Raw genomic sequence first — 19,916 nt, forward strand, 5'->3', positions numbered from 1 at the left:
ATAGCGCTGGGTGAGGAAGGCCTAACACTGCATAGCGCTGGGCGAGAAAGGCCTAACACTGCATAGCGCTGGGTGAGGACGGCCTAGCACTGCATAGCGCTGGGTGAGGAAGGCCTAGCACCGCATAGCGCTGGGTGAGGACGGCCTAGCACCGCATAGCGCTGGGTGAGGAAGGCCTAGCACTGCATAGCGCTGGGTGAGGAAGGCCTAGCACTGCATAGCGCTGGGTGAGGAAGGCCTAGCACCGCATAGCGCTGGGTGAGGAAGGCCTAGCACTGCATAGCGCTGGGTGAGGAAGGCCTAGCACCGCATAGCGCTGGGTGAGGAAGGCCTAGCACCGCATAGCGCTGGGTGAGGAAGGCCTAGCACCGCATAGCGCTGGGTGAGGACGGCCTAGCACTGCATAGCGCTGGGTGAGGACGGCCTAGCACTGCATAGCGCTGGGTGAGGACGGCCTAGCACTGCATAGCGGTGGGTGAGGACGGCCTAGTACTGCATAGCGCTGGGTGAGGACGGCCTAGTACTGCATAGCGCTGGGTGAGGAAGGCCTAGCACTGCGTAACGCTGGGTAAGGAAGTTCTAGCACTGCGTAACACTGGGTAAGGAAGTTCTAGCACTGGGTATCACTGGGTAGGGACAGTCTAGCACTTCAGATATACTAGGCACAGCTCCCCTGGGGGCTCCACCCCATTCTGTTGACTCCTTCTTATACAATTTCAATATATAAAAATGTAGAGCATCTGGGAGGTATCAAGACGGCAGTGAGTGATCTCTTCATGTTACGTTAAACTGAGTCTAGAAGATGTTGGTGCCATCTAGACGCATCATATATGTGATACATACGTACAGTAAGGTGCGTGTGATCTCACTGAAGAGTTTAGCTGTCAGCTTCTCGAAACAGAACAAGTTTGACTTCAGTAGACAATAACTTCCACTGTCGCTGATAAGCAAATGTAAAGATAACTAATATGTGCAAGGTATGAAAACGTTGACATATATTTGTAAATATCTAACATCTTCCATTTGGCGGTCCTTTAAGGAAAGTGGCAGCGATGCGTTGGAAAGCTGATAAACCGTTTATGGAAGGTCTTTGCTGTAAGGTCAACTAGAGAATGTTTCTCTCATTACTACACAGGCTCAGTTTACCTAAGAAAAGAATAGACGGCAGCGTTGTATAGGGGCAGTGACATATTATATTATTTCATGTAAATATACATGGATTTGCCATTACTCACAGGCTGTCTGCTTCCATTATCCTGAAGACGTGAGACAGGAACACCGGCTGTGATTTTAGTCTCCAATGTCTCAGTAAGGTGAGGGATATAACAGCGATTTCAGTACAGATTAGAGATGAGCCAACATTTTAAAACCAGTCCTTGTAATATTATCTTTATTCTGCATTTGGTCACAAAATAAGCCACACTTTGCCGGTGGAATTTAGCCATAAGAGCTGCCAATTCCACTCCAGTGATACCACGCTGAAGAATTAATTGATGGGTATCGTTACGTTACCTGTCTATTCAGAGACTACCAATTTAGCCAGATACGCATTTACAATACATTGCGGGATGATATTACACCCCCGTCCCCCAATGTCAAATCTTCGCAACTCTGCAAAACGGTAATTTCCACTATAAAAATCGATTTATGTGAATTTGCAACGCAGATAAATCACTATAAAGGATCACAGACATGGAATCAGGACATAAGTCTCAGAATTAGGACACAGGTCTCAGGATCAGGAAATAAGTCTTAAGGATCAGGACATAAGTCTCAGAATCAGGACATAAGTCTCAGGATCAGGACATAAGTCTCAAGATCAGGACATAAGTCTCAGGATCAGGACATAAATCTCAGGATCAGGACACAAGTCTCAGGATCAGGATATAAGTCTCAGGATCAGGACACAAGTCTCAGGATCAGGACACAAGTCTCGGGATCAGGACACAAGTCTCAGAATTAGGACACAGGTCTCAGGATCAGGATATAAGTCTCAGAATCAGGACACAAGTCTCAGAATCAGGACACAGGTCTCAGGATCAGGATATAAGTCTCAGAATCACGATACAGGTCTCAGAATCAGGACACAAGTCTCAGGATCAGGATATAAGTCTCAGGATCAGGACACAAGTCTCAGAATCAGGACACAGGTCTCAGAATCAGGACACAAGTCTCAGGATCAGGACACAAGTCTCAGGATTAGGACACAGGTCTCAGAATCAGGGCACAGGTCTCAGAATCAGGACACAGGTCTCAGAATCAGGACACAGGTCTCAGGATCAGGACATAAGTCTCAGAATCAGGACACAGGTCTCAGAATCAGGACACAAGTCTCAGAATCATGACACAAGTCTCAGAATCAGGACACAGGTCTCAGGATCAGGATATAAGTCTCAGGATCAGGATATAAGTCTCAGAATCAGGACACAAGTCTCAGAATCAGGACACAAGTCTCAGAATCATAACACGTCTCAGAATCAGGACACAAGTCTCAAAATCAGTAGGGATGTGCAGGCTCGGATAGGTTCGAGTTTGCACGTTGAGTTCGGATTTTTCCCTCCAAAAAAACGGAACTCAGAAAGAGTCCAGGAATGATGATGTCCAGGAATGATGATGTTCGTCCATGTAAGATGACGTTTAGCCTCTTTCTGAGTTCCGTTTTTTTGGAGGGAAAAATCCGAACTCAACGTGCAAACTCGAACCTATCCGAGCCTGCACATCCCTAAAAATCAGGACACAAGTCTCAAAATCAGGGCACCATCTAGGTGCAAATAAATTAAATAATGTGCTTAAATATGTAAGTCAAAGCAATAATTAAAATATCTGTCATGTGAATTAAAAGCAGCTGGAAGAGCATCAAAAATCACTGGGAAAGTGGCGGCAGCCTCTCCATAACTATCTATTCCGAAAAGCTGTCAGTTTTGCGAAGACGGCTTTTCAGGAAATAGATACATTTCCCTGCCTATACATTACCGCAGTTGTAATCAGTGCTGTGCATGCGCCGTTATGTTCACGCAATCGGCGCATGCGCAGCAGTGCCTACAGCTGCGGAAATTCTTTGTCCCCCCCCCTCCGCTCACCTCCCTGCCCCCCACCTACCTAGCCGCACCAACCGCGAACCCCGACTTCCCGTCTGAAGACGAGAAAACAGTAAGGTAAAAAAATATTTATTTATTTATTTTTAAACTTTACTGTGTTCTGCCGGGAGAACAACAGTCGGAGCACCAGCCGGAGCCGGAGGAGGGACGGAGGGAGTGACGGAGCGAGCCAGAGGAGGACCTGCCCAGCTGAAAACAGGTAAGTGTAACCCGCTATTCGCCACCTGAGAGTGGCGTATAGTAACACCATCAAATTCCAAAATTACATACGTTTTGGAAGTTGATGAATAGCCTAATTTCTATATCCCTATATTAAAGTATGGGGAGTGTGGAAATTAACACAGACGGACTTAGCCAGGAGATATCAGTGATAATGGTAATTAAGGAAAATGTCCTTAAAACCGTTATTTTAGTGTTGATGAATAGGCCCCTCAGTGAGAGATGTCATTTATTTCAGTGAGTTTTGTTATAATTTCAGGCATTCAATAACAACCGTACTGGTATTGCAAACTACATATATTCTTCTACCTATAATTATTATATACTTGTCCCAGTAGATCCCTCTCTCAGGAAGGGGGACTGCGATAAGAAGCCCATAAGCTTCTACTGGGTCAAAAACTCAGAAGTCTCTCTATCGCAAATGACAGCTCTTACCGGGAGAGCTGTCCTTTGTGAATTTAAAAACATAAGTGGCCGATAAGTGGCGGAATGTAAGGGATTGCGGATGCGATGTTTAGTACATCCCGACCTGACTCAAAATCACCCCCTTAATTATATCCTTTGTAAACAGTCTCTGGTTCTTCTCTGTATCCTCTCCTGAATAAGATGTTAATTCATCGCTTAGCAGTAAACGATAACCCCAAACAAAATGCTCTGCATTCTTCGCAGGATCTAAAACGGAGCCCTTTACCAAGGCAGCCTGTAGTGTTTCGCCTAGATGCACATTAAATATAGTCCCTGTTATAAGTCAGTCGTTGGCCTCTTTCCCACTTCAGCAGAATTAATAACTGAATAAATAACCTGCTGTCCCAGGCAGGCGATCAGCGCGGAACATTCCTACAATAATGACTGAAATGGACAGTGATGAGTGCCAGGATGCATCGGGTGCCTGCTGTTGCTACAACGCTGCAGCAAACCCGATAAACATACAGTTGTCAGCAGAGGGCTCCTTTTCATCCAGTAGTGACACGGGAATTCCTACCCCTTTACTTCCTCCCTGATGTCATTTATTGCTGCAGGATTGACAGGCTGCGTTCTGAGTGATGGTCAGGGTCCTATTAAGTGAGGAAGGGGCCGGTGGCTATTTTCAAGGCTATTTGTGCAGTATCACTGCTATAGCCGACTCAGGACTTCGTAGAGGTAAGTATTAAAAATATGGGTGCAGGGTGTGCAGCGTGCCCCCCCCCCAAAGGGCCAGTGTGTACCGCATACCCTGCACCCATTATAAATAGTATACGCCCCGTCACTGGTTCTGACTAGTACACTTTCAATAAGTTATATAGTGGGAGCGATTGTTCAACTTTAAATGATCAGCGTTTATAAGCAAGTTATTTTTTTTTTAATACTTACATTATTCTGATACTGTTGTAAACGAGATAATATCTGTCTACAGAGAAGTGACGCAGAATCCTGAGCTCTCAGTCGCCGCCCTGTATGCGTTTGGGGTTCCTAGGACCTGCGTGAGTTAAGTTAGTTCTGTCACATGGGACAGAAAAGCGGGCGCTTTAAATAAATGGCATCTGTGTGAGCCCCAGCTATTTCTGCCTACGCTTCGTGATGGAACAGATAGTATGGCCACCATTTATTAATGATCGCTGCGATCTGGGCATGACATTGCCGCCTATGATTGCGTTGCAATATGCGATCATAGCGCCCGGATGCATCATCCGGTACATGCGGGGATATGGGCTCCGAAAGGAGAGAGCCCGTCCCTGCGATGTGCCCGGAGATCTGCCGGGGCTGCTGTGCATTGCGCAGTCACGCTAACTGCACATGCACGGGCCGCCATTGCCGGGGAGGGTTCCGGAGGATCCCTCCGCCGGCTAATTAAGGGCCTGATTCAGAGCCGCTCGTAAGCGGCCGCTCGTTCGCTCCGAGCGATGTTCGCGTATCTGCACATGCGTATGGGTCGTAATGCGCATGCGCCAACCAGTCAGTGCGGTCGGAAATCGTGTGTTCGCAAAATTGCGAGTGCCTGCTAATTTGAGTGACAGGAGGAGGCGTATGTGGGTGGTAACAGGGGAAGGTGCTTGAAAACGGGGAGTGGAGATCCGAACGCAGGTGTGCCAAACGGTCAAAACGGGCGTTTTAAGGGTGTGCATAATTAACAAAGCAGCGTCATCGGCCACGTCACTTGGTTGTTTCTTAGCCTGAACTGTTCGCATGATTGCGGTAGGAAAATCCTACCACAAGCACTGCGAGCAGTTCAGACGCCTTTCGATGTACTCGATTAATCAAATAAATAGCGGAGATGACGTAGGATGCGAGCGGCCAGGGGGCGTCTTTACAAAATAGCGAGCGCATGTTTCGTTCGCTCGCTCAGACATAGAGGCGTCAACAGATCGCAAAGAGCGAGCGCTCAATTTAAATAGCCGACCCCTTTTTCTGAACGAGCGAGCGCAAATAGCGTCCGGCTCTGAATCAGGCCCTAAGTGCGGTGTAGCCCATAGGCTACAGCGGCTAACGCCATCTTCAGATGGCGTTCCTTAATACATCTGGGGGAAACTTAATATTTGAGGTTATCCTTCGAAAATGGGTGTTTTCGGGGATTATACCTCAAATATACAATGATAAATGGGCCCCCTGCTGATTTTGGGCCTCATTTATTAATGAGTTTTATCACCAAAACGAGTGATAAATGTCACTGTGTGTGATAAATGGTGATCCAGCCAATCAGCTCCCAACTGTCAACTGTTAGAAAAATGACAGTTGGGAGCTGATTGGCTGGAGCATCATTTATCAACTCGGTGACATTTATCACTCGTTTTGGTGATAAAACTCATTAATAAATGGGGGCCTTTGTCTTCTGACGGAAACATTTAATCCAGTAACGTATCAAAGTATAGTGGACTGATTGTCATAGAACTAAGGGCCCGATTCAGACCCGCTCGCTAGATGCATTCGCACGCAGCAGTCAGCTGCCAAAGTGTGCAAATCCCGCGATCGCACGGCAAGGCATTAGCACGCCCACTCTGTCTTCGCGTGCGAACGCGGTGTGTATTTAGATGCCCACCAGCTTGTCTTAAGACGCTCACTTTCCCTTAGTGATACACGTCATCTCCAGGAAGTGTATACAACAATCGGTAACATCGGTATCATCGGACCCGTACGCAGCACTTGTGGCTGACCATACCCTACCGCAAGCACTGCGAGTGCTTCAGTGTGTATTTCAACCATGTGACATGTACTATGATGCTGCGTATTAATTGTGCACGCCCCTGAAATAGCGTTAAGACGCTCAGACACGTCTGCGTTCGCACCACCACACCCCCTTTTCCATTGACCAACTCGTTACCACCCACAAACGGCTCATCCTGTCACTCATTCTAGCGAGGCGTCTAAACACAAGGGGCGATCGCATCGACTAGTTCGCGCACGCACACTGCGTTGCATTAGCATGCGCATATTGCAAACAGCAGGCTACGTGCGGACGCAGCCTAGCGGACGGGTCTGGATCAGGCCCTAAATTCAATATATCTAATTTAGGAAATATTAAATCATGATACTGAAACGCCTACTGTCCTCACCGGATGATGCGTCTGCTTATAGGCACTTAGGTAAAAGGTCTCCCCGATTCCATTAAAATCAGGAAAGTCAAGTAACTGATCTATAGGAGTCTACAGCTAATAAATACTGTATGGCAACCATTTATGATTTAAAAAAAAAAATGCAAATATGATAAAAAAAATCAGGTTCTTCCTGGGGAACGGCGCTCACGTGGAGTTTTACAGAAGAGTCAAAGGAAAGCAACATAATTTGTAGCTATTTACAAACACAGTGTACTTCCCCTGTAAATGCAGTATTGATGTAAGCTCCTGACATGGGTGGTCTGGCCATCTGTGCTTGTATTCCCGCTGAAACAATGGCGTCAGCGCACGTGCATCAGGTAACAAAGAATTTGGCATTGTGCCAGGGTCTTCTGCCCATGCACCATAGATCAGCCACTATCTTCGAAAATATGGTGCTGGTTCTATATATTCAGAGATTTTATAAGAATCATAGCTCCAGTGCCATATTTATTATTATTAATATCATTATTATCATTATTATTATTATTATTATTATTATTATCATCATTATTACTATTATTATTATTATTATTATTATTATTATATTATTATTATTATTATTATTATTATTATTATTATTATTATCATAATTATTATTATTATTATTATTATTATTATTATTATTATCATTGTCATAATTATTATTACTATTATTATTATCATAATTATAATGATAATAATAATTATTATTACTATTATTATCATTATTATCATTATCATAATTATTATTATTACTATTATTATCATTTTTATTATTGTTATTATAATTATTATTATTATTATTACTATTATTATTATTATTATTCTTATTATTATTATAATTATTATTATAACTAACAGTTACTTATATAGTGCCAGCATATTCCGTTTGCAATTGGGAACAAACAGTAATAAAACAAGACTGAGTAGTAACAGACAGACATAGAGGTAAGAGGGGCCCTGCTCACAAGCAGGTCCTAGATCATATTCGTAAGAAACCATCGGAATAATGGCGAGGGTGGTCGGCTGGCGAGTAAATGCAATGGGTGCAAGTTGTGCTGTGGCTCAGGGGCTCATATTATGCACCTATTACAGAAATGTCGCTGGTTCCTAAGTAAGTGACACCTTTTCTATCCATGTTGTTGTTGCTGTGGATGGATTCGGTATTGCACTTTGGAAAACCAGACGGAATTAGCTTCTGAAACATTTTTAACGTGCCGGCTGATTTTTATAGTAATTTTCATCTCCTTAGATATTGGGAGCCGCGTCCTCGCACAAGCGGTAAACAAACAGACAAATGTGTCTGAGCTGAAAGATTTACGTCAGACTATTAATACGATACAGTAGCTGCCTGTTTAATATCCAGTTACTGTGCGGCTTACTCTCGAATCGAGCTGGAAAATGATGCTGTTTATAGAGACTGGCACTTGCGTAAGGGTTTCAGAACACTAAGGGGCCCATTTATCAGTGATCGCTTTTGCAACGCCATCAGGGCACGCCAGTAACACCAATGATGTCATTGCAAAATGCAATCCTATCGGCCGGATGTATAATCCGGGACATGCAGGGACACTGGCTCTGAAAGGAGCACGTCCCTGCGATATCTCCGGAGAGCTGCCGGCCAGTGCAGGGGGGTGGTGCACATGCGTAGTCCCGTGGACTGCACATGCACATCCTCCATAGCCAGTGAGGATTCCGGCGGAGCCCTCTGCCGGCTAAGAGTGTGCGGTGTAGCCCATAGGCTACAGCGGCTGCGGGGGCCAACATCTGCAATGCATGGAATTCCGGATATTGGTAAGTTTGGCAGCATCACATCCCCCATAGAAACCTATGCCAGTGGTAATTGCGGGATCACAACAGGTATCGGCTGCGGTCCCTCAATATATCTGGGGGATACTTAGTATTTGAGGTAAACCCCCGAAAACGGGTGTTTTCGGGGATTATACCTCAAATATACTTTGATAATTGGGCCCCTAAGTCTTACAGTATTTAACAAATAAATAAAAAATGCAGACCCGCATTCATACTTTTTAATTTTGTGAATAAGACCAGTGAGGGCACATGAAGTGGGTGTGGTCAGATAACACAGGGGAGTGGTCAAATACCGCCAGGAAAGAACAGTTGTCAGTGGCGTCACAAGGGGGGTGCGGGAGGTGCGGGCCGCACCCGGGTGTCACCCGGCGAGGTGTGGCACCAAAGTACAGACTCCCCCTCAGTGACAGGAGCCGGGTGCTGCACTGTAGTATTAAGTGCAGCACACGGCTCCTGACACTGTGGGGGAGCCGGCACTGCATACAGGGCAGCCCGCACCTCTTGCAAGGCTGCACCCCCCCCCCTGGCCCTCCCAATAAAAATCACGGGAGTTGGGACTACGTGGTTTGGGACGGGAGGCCACAGCCCCTTCCTGTGTGGCCACGCCCCTATTCGTGAGACCACACTCAGTGACAGCGACCACCCCTCCAGCCGTCCTCCGCATGAAACTGTGACATTTGACTGTCTTCGGTACGCCAGGGCACAGACCACATGTACATTACGATCCCGTAATATTCGATACCAATGAGTGCCGGAACACTGTAATCTGTATAAATACAGTATATATATATATATATATATATATATATAATTAATATTATTATCCTTTATTTATATGGCGCCACAAAGGTTCTGCAGCGCCTCACACAGTACATAAATGAGCACACACGAAAAACATTTAATATTAATACAAAGCAATGCAGGACAAGGACATGGTTTATAAATATTGCATAACCAAGCAGCTATATATATATATATATATATATATATATATATATATTGCACCATATAATAGTGGTGTGTTACAGACAGGATCGGTATGGATCCGCATGGCCAGCGGTTCAAATAACGACAGCAGCAGCTCGACATGGATGAAATTCCCGACTGCCCTAAGGTAAGTATAAACTAACCTAATCCCCCCAACCCTCCCTTAGGGGTGCCTAACCCTAACCTCTCCCCCCAGTGCCTAACCCTAAGCCGGGGGGTGCCTAACCCTAACCTCCCCCAGGGGTGCCTAAGTCTAACCCCCCCTTCCCCTATCCTAACCCTAATCCTCCCGGGGGGCTGTCTAACCCTAAGTCCACCCCGGGAGCCCCTAACCCATACTGGCCGACAATCAGCTCCAGCCTTCCGGGAGGGAGCTGATTGTCGGCTAATAGCAGGGGGTGGGGCCGGCCATTGGGGGCGGAGCCGGGGCGGGGGTGGCCATTTGGTGTCACACTGGGGGCGGGACCGGGGGCGGGGCTGCACGATAGCGTCATCGTGACTCCGCCCCCTTTTCACAATGCCATACTTTTCAGCATTGTGAAGCAGGGGGCGGGGCCATGATGACGCGATTCTGCGCGAATCGCGTCACCGGGCCCCCCGCTGCGAGGTTTTCCGTTTTTTTCAGGGGGGAGGTCGGGAGGGTCGCAAGCTTCCGGGAGCGGCACCCGAAAATCGGGAGGCTCCCGGCCAAATCGGGAGGGTAGGCAAGCCTGCCCTAACCTAACCCTCCCCCCCCCATCCCCCCACCCGTGGCTGTCCGCGCCCGGCTTACCTTCGATCGGGATACCGGGCTCCCAGCGTAGGTAAAATGACAGGCGTCCAGATTTCAACGCCTGTCATTTAACCCTTGCCGGGATTAGACAGTCAGGAAGCCAGCAGTCGGGATTCCCGCCGTCGGCTTCCCGTTACAGACATGACCTGTCGGAGACACTTGGAGTTTTTCGCCTATCTCCGCCCGGCTTCCTCAGCTTGTTACTTGTGTGACTAGTTCCATGGACACCTCACTCCCAGCCCGGCGCCTGCACTACACCTTCCTTATCTAACAAGTGAATCACTCTCTGTCGAACGGTGAATCACATCAAAGAGGCGTCTCTACATCTGTCCTGAAAGAGACCTCACCCCAATGGCACGTGTCTCACATTATCCCAGCTCATCCCTTCCATGTGCCGGCTGATTTCTTAGAGTGTATTCAAAATAATAGTGCAATCATTTACACTCCACACCCAGCAGAACCCTCTTTCAAATAGGACAATGGGGGCGATTCAATTCACCGCGCTGTTTGGTCTGACTAGATGATTTCTTCTCGTACCCTCCTGAGGGTGCAAGGAGAAATCCAACTAAAGTGCGGCTGTTTTCCGGCTTGGCACGGCGCTAACAGCAGCGCGGCCAGCACTTTAGTCGGAGAATGCCGATTCTTGCAACTAAACACCCAGGTTAAGTGGCGAAAACTGGCATTCTCCAACTTAACTTTGGAAGAAGTACTTCCATCGACTAGGAAACGCGATGGTTGCTAACCATCGGCTTCTGATGTCCATCCCTATACAGAAGTACAAAACTAGTCGTCAATATTCACGGTAGACAATATGAAACGGCTCCTTTTTGCGATCACTTTAGGTCACCTCCCAGTCTCCAGCCTGAAACGCACAAGGATCGCAAACCCCTTCTCCTGTTAGTGATGCTGGCCACAACTGCGAATGCCATCCGGTACCTGGGTTCCCGCGTGCGCAGTATGGGATTCCTGGACTTGTCGCGTATGTACAGTAGCAAAACATCGAGTATCGGCACTAAGCTCATCGCCGAGTCAGGCTCACTGAACACAGACATGACTGGTAGCAGCTGTCTATAGTCACTGCGAGGAGCACTGCTACACAATGGAATTAGGAGGGGAAAACTAGGGGCCTGATTCACACCCAGTCGCTCGGACAGAGCGCTCGCTCTGAATCAGGGCTGGGTTTTTTTTTTTTTTCCTAGAACAGCCTCCTGGCCGCTCACATAGCTGTGGGTGACCACCCACAGCTACAGCGAGCGGCCATGATGATGGTCGCGATGGTCAAGACCATCGTGACCATCGGGCTTGCGACGAGACCCTTGTGGTAGGGTCTCGTTGCCGCAAGTCCCAGAGAGATTTCGGCTCTAACAGAGCCGGAATCTCTCCACTGACATCACTCGTGATGTCAGTGGGGCCGCCCCCAAACGGCAGGCATTCTCATGGGAACGCCTCCGTTTGGGCAGCCACCCCCCCGGCCCGCCCACCAAAGGGGGCGAGCTGTCACTCAACATGGACAGCTCGCCCCCTTTGTTGCGAGACCCGGACTGACGGAGCGCCCGTCGCTAGCCGGGCCTTGCACATGCACACGACGGAGCCGGCTCCATCGTGGGCATGCGCTGTGGGCCACCGTCGACCCGGTTGCGAGCGCTCAGCGCTTGCGACCAAGTCTGAATCGGGCCCTAAGAACCATGGGGGGAAGTATCAATTCTGAATATAATTTAGTCTATTTGCAATAAATCTTATCCAGGGATTTTCCAAATCCCTGTCCCTGCCATATCTCGTCTCTTAGTAATAAGGAATGCAAGACATTCACCCCTGATCCTGTTCATGAGTCAGTGTCTATAATATGTATATAATGCACATTATTAGTATGTAACATAGGGGTCCTTGTACACCTATATGTGGGCCTTCCACATAGCAGGGTCTGTGAGTAATAAACCCCATAGCATTTTATGGAGGGGATATTTGCAGGAGGTTAGGACTGAAATGTATCAAGCACCTCAGTTATCTAGAGATGCCATCAGCAAGATGAGGTTCACATTCCAGCCACTAGTGGTCACTCTGCCCAGATCCTGCCAGCGTCCTCCCATGTTGTCTATTCTTCTGTGTCATTCTGCAGAAAAAGCTTCATCTTATAAATAGCAACGTATCTGACATAATATATTAATATTGGCCGTATAACTACAGTGTGATATCATTATTACCACGCGTTTTCCGTCCACAGGGCTAATGCTGATCACTACTCTCTGCAATTCTTCTGCTGATATCACAGCATATGAGGCCTAAAATTGACCATGATGCCCAATAATAATGTGATCAGGGTTGGACTGGCCCACAGGGGAAATCCCCGGTGGGCCCCACTGCCTGTGGGCCCACCCCTCCTCTAGGTGTCAGGTTCCAGACCTCAAATTATAGATTGTCACTCTATTAGATGGTCAGTTATCAGGAACACTGATCAGCATGGGGGCTTGGTTCTCTTCTATAGAAACTACACCAAGATTTTCCCATTGGCTAGCCAAGCATTTGTGGTGGCTGACCACACCCCCTCTGGTGGCTGACCACACCCCCTCTGGTGGATGACCACACCCTTTAAGCACGTGCCCCTAACACTGTATTCTACCGGTGGGCCCTTCATGTCCCAGTCCGACACTGAATGTGATTGATATTCATTTGGAAAACCGCAGATCATAAATGCTGCACTTCATGTTCATGATCATATTCACACCTTCGCTTCTGAGACCCCAGTCTGTTTTCTGCATTGTAAGATCCCTTTTGTGAGCAGGGCGCTCCGTACCCTTTTTTCATTCATATCTTCAAGTTATTGCTATGGCTGGTTACTAATAAATTAACCCCTGTTTCCCTGGACCCAATTCTTATAAACAGTACATAGCAAATGGGAGGGGCTGGGCTGCACATCCTAATATTAAACATAATAGGTGCTACCATGCTGAGACCAGTAGTTCTACAGTAAAAAGGAGAGGGGGGGGGGGAGGAGCAGGTGCACACTATAAGCACTAAGAATACAAATGATCAAAATATCTATAATAGACTGCAATAATTAACATGGTTTTAAATGTAAGGTTTCTTAGTACATGTTTGGCCAAAGATGTTTGCCCACCTACCACGTCACGGTGAACCTTATACAGGTGGGTCCCTAACATCTCTAATACTGACACACTAATTAATTTATCTAGGTCTTACCTATCATAGAGCCCATTAGATGTGTGTACTGCAATGCAAGGACTCATACCAGTTAAAATCACCTGGGGCAGGCAGGAAGAGTGCTAGCCCAAAGAAGGGGTCTCACCTTCAGAATGTACCTTAAATACACAAACACAGGAAATGGGAGGGGCAATATGACATAGCGTCATACTGCAAAATACAGTCACTCCCGATTTGCAGGGGGTAAGGAAGCGTTATGGATATACAAGTCTACATGGACAATTACCCCACATTTCTGGTAAGTTTAGCCCATAGGGTTCATCGAGTACACCCCAATATTCAGAATAACCGCTGATCTCAAATGCGCACTGTTAAGCTGCTTTCCCCCTCGGTGGACCACATGTACAGTACCACAAGTTCAGGAAAATAATTTGCGTAAGACCCTAAAGGGCTGATTCTGGGTCGCACAGAAGCAAACGCTGAGTTTTTGAAAACAGCGCAGAAGCAAATTTACATGTTTTTTTTCGCATGTCCGCCCTATCCTGAGGCGCGCAACTTAGCCGTCCTGTCCTTCCGTGAATTAGGACGTAAACTGAGCGGTGGAAAAGCGATTGTGTGGAACCATCTGACTCGTGGAAGCGTCATGGGAGTGTTGTGTATAAAAACCTCTGCGCTATTCCGAGTAGTGTGCACAGGAAGGGAGGAACATTTCTGATGTATCTATTGCAGTATTGCGCCCATCATAGGGCTGGTGGAACTGGCGAGGGTATTGATGACAGTTGCAGTGGGTGGCGTAAAATAATTGGACGCACAGGTTTCCGCTTGAACCCCCACATTAGTTGAGCTTCCTCAGCTGCCCACAACTATGGGTACTTTGCGTGTGATTCAGAATCACCCCCTTTGAGTGCCCGCACTGAATTACATCCCAATGGACGGGATGTACTAAAGGGGAAAATGCAATAAAACCCCTGAAAATGTCATTTTGGGAGTTTTACCGCATACCCCGATGTATTCTGGTGCTTCGTCCCGGTGGGAAACGCCATCTTCAGGTGACATTACCTAATAGAAGCCGATGGGCTTCTTTCCGGGACACTCCCACTGGGAGGGATCCAATTGGATCCCTCCCTTCACCCCCGCGACCCACGTCCTTCTACGCATGCGCAGAAAGGCGCCAGAGGCACGCCTGGGTCCTAAACTCGGAAGTCCCTCTATCCGAGGGCATCACAATGTAGACTGCAGTTCTAGGTACATACCGCGGTAATCAACTGCGGTATGTACCCGAAGAGAGGCGATATGTTCCGCATGGCGGAGGCGATGCTTCGTACATCCTGCCCATTATGAGAAGAAAAGTGGGATGGTTAAGGGGTGGCAGTTGGGACGCCGATGGTCCAAATGCCAACTGTCGGCATCCCGACTGTCTAATCCCGGCAGGGGTCTACTGACTGGCATCTAGTTCTCCTACGCCGGGAGCCAGACACCCGGCATACCGATCGAAGGTAAGCCAGACGGCGGGTGCGGACAGCCGCAGGGGGGGAGGTTTAGGTTAGAGGCTTCCAGGGGGGACAGGGTTAGGCACCCCCCTGGGAGGGTTAGGCTAGGGGAAGGGAGGGTTAGGGTTAGGCACCCCCAGGAGCATGTTAGGGTAAGGCACCCCCCTGGGAGACAGGTTTAGGCTGCGGGGAAGGGGGGGGTTAGGTTTAGGCACTTACAGGGGGGTTAGGGTTAGGCACTTGGAGGGAGGTTTGGGTTAACCTTGTTAAGGCGCGGTAACCGGCATTCTCTGACCAAAGTGCCAGGCGTGCGGCTGTTAGCGCCGCGCTATGCAGAAAAACAGCTGCACGTCCGGCACTGTGGTCGGATTTCTCTTCGCATCCCCAGGGGGGTGCGAGAAGAAATCCTTAGCCCGCCCAAACAGCGCGGTGTATTGAATAGCTTCGGGAGCTCCCTCCCATCGCTATTCAACATCGCGTTGATTTGAATCGCCCCTAAATTGTCACAAGATGAGATCACATCCACCTCTTATCTGTACGTTGCACATCCCTAAGACGGACCAGGACCATATGTGAGCGGTGATCTAGTCAGTGTCACCAGACAACAATGCACCATTATTGGTCACCCATCACTGCCCGGAGGGCGTGTGTCTGTAGGAATTCATTACACACAGTATATTCAGGACACATTCTGTCATAGCTATGTTCCTGGCCGCACTCCGGGTGTTGTCATGTGTGAGTTCAGTCTTACACCTGTCTCTCCCCAGGAATGACTACGAGTAAGGGTGTTACGTGACCCGCAGAGTCCCAGCGACAGCTACAGGGGGCCGGCCGAGAGCTTTCCTGCTGAGAGGGCAGTACGTAGGGGGCACATTAGCTGTCCTGCTACAGGCATATCACTGGATGCTCTGGCTATTTTTGGCATGTATAATACAGACATTACAGGAAATTAGGTGAGCGGTGCTACAGTATAATGTTACTGATGGGACTGGTAGATCTGTCATTATGTACCGTTACATCCATAATAATATATTATGTGCAGGGGCGTTTCTAGAGAGGGGGGGCCCAGTGTGCAGTCTCCGACACAGGCCCCTCCTCTCCGTCCGGCGTCCGGATGCGCACTGAGCGGTGCGCGGCCAGCGCCGCTATTATAAACTCTGGGCACTATAGCGCATGCACAGGTCACCTGGAAAATTGCCGCCGCGGCCTTTTTCCCTGTACTGCACGTGCGCAAACGATGGGAAAATGGCTGCTGTGGCCATTTTCCAGCCGTTTTTACAGGCGCAGACACCGTAGTTTTTTGGGTGTAAGGTGTGCGGTGTGGGTACGCAGTCGGGAAGCCAGTGAACCTAATCCCGACAGCTGGCTTCCCGACTGTCATATCCCGGAAAGGGTCTAAAGACAGGCGTCGATATGCCGACACCTGTTATTAGATATACGCTGGGAGCCCGACGCCCAGCATCCGATCGAAGGGGCACTGAGCGCGGATACCCGCGGTTAGGGTTTGGGTTCCCGGGGGGGACTTAGGGCTAGGCACCCCCCCGGGAAGTTAGATTTATGCTAGGAGACGGGGGGGTTAGTGTTAGGCACCCCTGGGGGGGACTTAGGGTTATGCACTTTAGGCGGCGGGGAAGGGGGGGTTAGGTTTAGGCACTTAGGGGGATTAGGGTTAGGCACTGGGGCGGAAGGTTAGGGTTAGGCACCCCTAAGGGAGGGTTAGGGGTAGAAATAGGTTAGTATTTACTTACCTTTGACGATCGGGATTTCCTCCTCTGCCGAGATGCCGCTGTCGTGATTCCAACCGCCAGGCATCATACCGATTCCGCGGTGTGGGTCCCCCTGGACCCAGGGGTCCGTGTCCCCAGCACACCCTACACCCATTATAAATATGCCCCTAATTATGTGTATAATAGAGTATAGAGTGTATAATAGAGATGAACTGTTCGGTTTTGACTCTGCTTTTTTCGCCAAATGAGCGCAAGTTCGGATTAGTTTGGATATATCTTATTGGCTATCTAAAACACGTGTGAGCCGGATAGCCAATATGATGGCGTTTTTGAGATCCGAACATAACCGAGTAAAGCAAACTGCTCATCTCCAGTGTATAACAACTGTATGGATGGTGCTGATTCTGAGTCGCAAGCAAGTGGCAGCACATACGGAGCTTGCGGATTTCATCAAACTGCGCATGCGCCAAAGAAAGAGATCGCCGACTGCGCATGCCCAAATCTGATTTAAACACGTGGAAGGAGTCCTCAAGTGCATACGGATTGTTCCATCATTTGGGCAGGTGTACTCAAACGATCCACCATCGACGCACGATCGCAATCACCATTGACACTTACGAAACCCTATGGTTGGCGCAGTGTCGCCTTCTAAACCTGGACTCTGTTGCTGCGGCTCTGCGTTTGAGATTGCAGCCACGTTCACTGATATGCTCCTATCTCAGGTTGGCGATAACAGTAAGTAATTCATGTAGAAACAGTGCAAATTATTTATTATATTTAAACTTTTACATTATTTTATAACTTTTTCTTATCACTATTATATTTTTTATTTTCTTGCGTGGAACTGGGAAGGCCACAACGATGGCCGATGGTTTTAACCGATGGCAGAGATTTTATATTTTTTTCCCCCATGTGACAAGACGCGTGCTTAGCTCCTCCCAAGACACAAAGCCCTGCCCACACGTCCTGGTTCGTCCGCTGCCTGGCAGGAATTAAAGCAGGATGACCATCCGTGAATACAACCAAAAATGGATTCCAGCCGATGGTTTACCACCATCGATGGCAACCACCAAATGTACAATCGATGTTGGAGTTATACCTTAAGACTCTACCGTTCTTACTGTGACCAGTGGGCCTGATTCAGCAAGGAATGCACGGATGCAGATGCACGCAATCGATCGATGGTTTTGCTCTGCGCATGCGTATGTATCGCAGTGCGCGAACCGGACAGTATGATGGAGTATGCGTACGCAGGGAGTCCACAGTCCCAGGGACAAGTGATTGACAGCAAGTGATGTTTGTGGGTGGTGGCGGGGGAGTGGTCGGACAAACTCAGGCGTGCCTGTGCGTTTGGACGGCGTTTCAGGGGCGTGCATAATTAAGCTGTTGTGTCGACGGACGCAGCCGGCGGTTTAGTTGCGCACAGGAAGTCTCGCTATGTCTGCCGGAGGGTCAGGTCAACCACTATTGTGCATATGGGTCCGATGGTTCTCGATGTTTCCGATGTTTCCGCTGTCTTGCCAGGTATAGAGGACGCAAGTAAAGGGAAGTGGGTGGTATTATGTAGTACTAGACGTCTGCTCATTCTGCTGCGATTGCCGTGCGTATGCATTCATTAGCATATTCTCGCAGCGGCCGGGTGCGTGCGTCTGCATCCGTGCGTTCCTTGCTGAATCAGGGACAGTGTTCCATGATCTCCTTCCCCCCTTTTGGGTAAGAGCAGAAGTTGTTAGGGGTGAGCGGGTTCGGATTTCTGAAATCCGAACCCCCCCGAGCCCCCCCGATCCGAGTCCGATCCGAGTCAGGCTCGACTTTTCCCGCCTGACTCGGATCTGAAATCGAGGCAAAACGTCATCTTCCCGCCTTCCGAGTCTCGCGGGTTTTGGATCCTATATAAGGTACACACGTCGGCGCCATTTTCTCACTCGGCTGTGGACAGTGAAGAGGGAGGGTGGGAGTTAGGGCTGTGTAGTGTAGTGTAGTGTAGTGTAGTGCTGCTGTTGTCCACTACTTCAAAGTCCATAGGGGCTGGCTGTGTTGTGCTGTGCTGCTGTTGTTAATAGGGGCTGTGTCCACTACTTCAAAGTCCATAGGGGCTGGCTGGACTGTGTTGTGCAGTCAGTTCTCCATAGGGGCTGTGTCCACTCCAAAGTCCTGTGCAGTGTCCCAGTCCTAAAGGAGTGCTGTAGTGTTGTCCAGGGGGTGCTCTGTCCATCAGGGGTGCTCCCCCCAAGTGCTAAAAAAATAATATATTTTCTGTGTTTGTGAATTGTGTGCGCAGTAGCCGCACGTGCATCAACAAAGTAGTGCCAAGCGTGCGCCTGTGTCATAAGTAAAGGGCCGGCTGGCTTGACCGTTAAGGGTGCTGTAACCCCCGAAAGTACACTCCAGTCCAAACCAAAAAAAAATTATTTTCTGTGTTTGTGAATTGTGTGCGCAGTAGCCGCACGTGCATCAACAAAGTAGTGCCAAGCGTGCGCCTGTGTCATAAGTAAAGGGCCGGCTGGCTTGACCGTTAAGGGTGCTGTAACCCCCGAAAGTACACTCCAGTCCAAACCAAAAAAAAAATTATTTTCTGTGTTTGTGAATTGTGTGCGCAGTAGCCGCACGTGCATCAACAAAGTAGTGCCAAGCGTGCGCCTGTGTCATAAGTAAAGGGCCGGCTGGCTTGACCGTTAAGGGTGCTGTAACCCCCGAAAGTACACTCCAGTCCAAACCAAAAAAAATATTATTTTCTGTGTTTGTGAATTGTGTGCGCAGTAGTCGCACGTGCATCAACAAAGTAGTGCCAAGCGTGCGCCTGTGTCATAAGTAAAGGGCCGGCTGGCTTGACCGTTAAAGGGTGCTGTAACCCCCAAAGTACACTCCAGTCCAAACCAAAAAAAAAATTATTTTCTGTGTTTGTGAATTGTGTGCGCAGTAGCCGCACGTGCATCAACAAAGTAGTGCCAAGCGTGCGCCTGTGTCATAAGTAAAGGGCCGGCTGGCTTGACCGTTAAGGGTGCTGTAACCCCCGAAAGTACACTCCAGTCCAAACCAAAAAAAAAATTATTTTCTGTGTTTGTGAATTGTGTGCGCAGTAGCCGCACGTGCATCAACAAAGT

At 48.5% G+C, this 19,916-nt stretch overlaps 1 pseudogene; it reads left to right on the forward strand.

The window, feature by feature from the left end:
• Nucleotides 1–9,764: 9,764 nt before the first annotated feature.
• Nucleotides 9,765–19,916, forward strand: part of LOC148542342 (uncharacterized) — a 164,834-nt pseudogene continuing 154,682 nt past the window's right edge.

This window comes from Taudactylus pleione, unplaced genomic scaffold, assembly GCF_031769625.1.
Source record: "Taudactylus pleione unplaced genomic scaffold, aTauple2 ptg000013l, whole genome shotgun sequence".
NCBI lineage: Eukaryota > Metazoa > Chordata > Amphibia > Anura > Myobatrachidae > Taudactylus > Taudactylus pleione.